Source organism: Octopus bimaculoides, chromosome 2, assembly GCF_001194135.2.
Source record: "Octopus bimaculoides isolate UCB-OBI-ISO-001 chromosome 2, ASM119413v2, whole genome shotgun sequence".
In the NCBI taxonomy this organism is placed as follows: Eukaryota; Metazoa; Mollusca; class Cephalopoda; order Octopoda; family Octopodidae; genus Octopus; species Octopus bimaculoides.
The window spans coordinates 84627682-84628135 of record NC_068982.1 but is presented as its reverse complement, the minus strand read 5'-3'; positions in this window follow the sequence as shown (position 1 = coordinate 84628135).

Sequence of the window (454 nt, the reverse complement as noted above, 5' to 3'; positions counted from 1 at the left end):
TATAAAATTATCTTTACATGCACATACATGCATATACAGACATATGTGCAGCTTCTACCATCACAAAATACTCTTTACTAATATTTATTTCTTTGTTAAGGTGGTGAGCTGGCAGAATCATTACTGCACTGGACAAAATGTTTAGCAGTGTTTCCTCCATCTTTATGTTCTGAGTTCAAATGCTGCCAAGGTCAACTTTGCTTTCATTCTTTCAGAGTCGATGAAATAAGTACCATTTGAGCTCTGAGATCAATGTAATCAACTAGCCCCCCTCTCTTAAAATTTTAGGCCTTGTACCTATACTAGAAAAGATTATATATTTCTTTGCTTTTACATTTGTTGTTCTGTTTATTTTGGATTTTTTTTCCTTCAAAATACCTTTTATATTACTCTGTAAAGTGATTGACATTAGGAAGATATCCATGTGCAGAAACCATGCCAAATCAGACTGGTG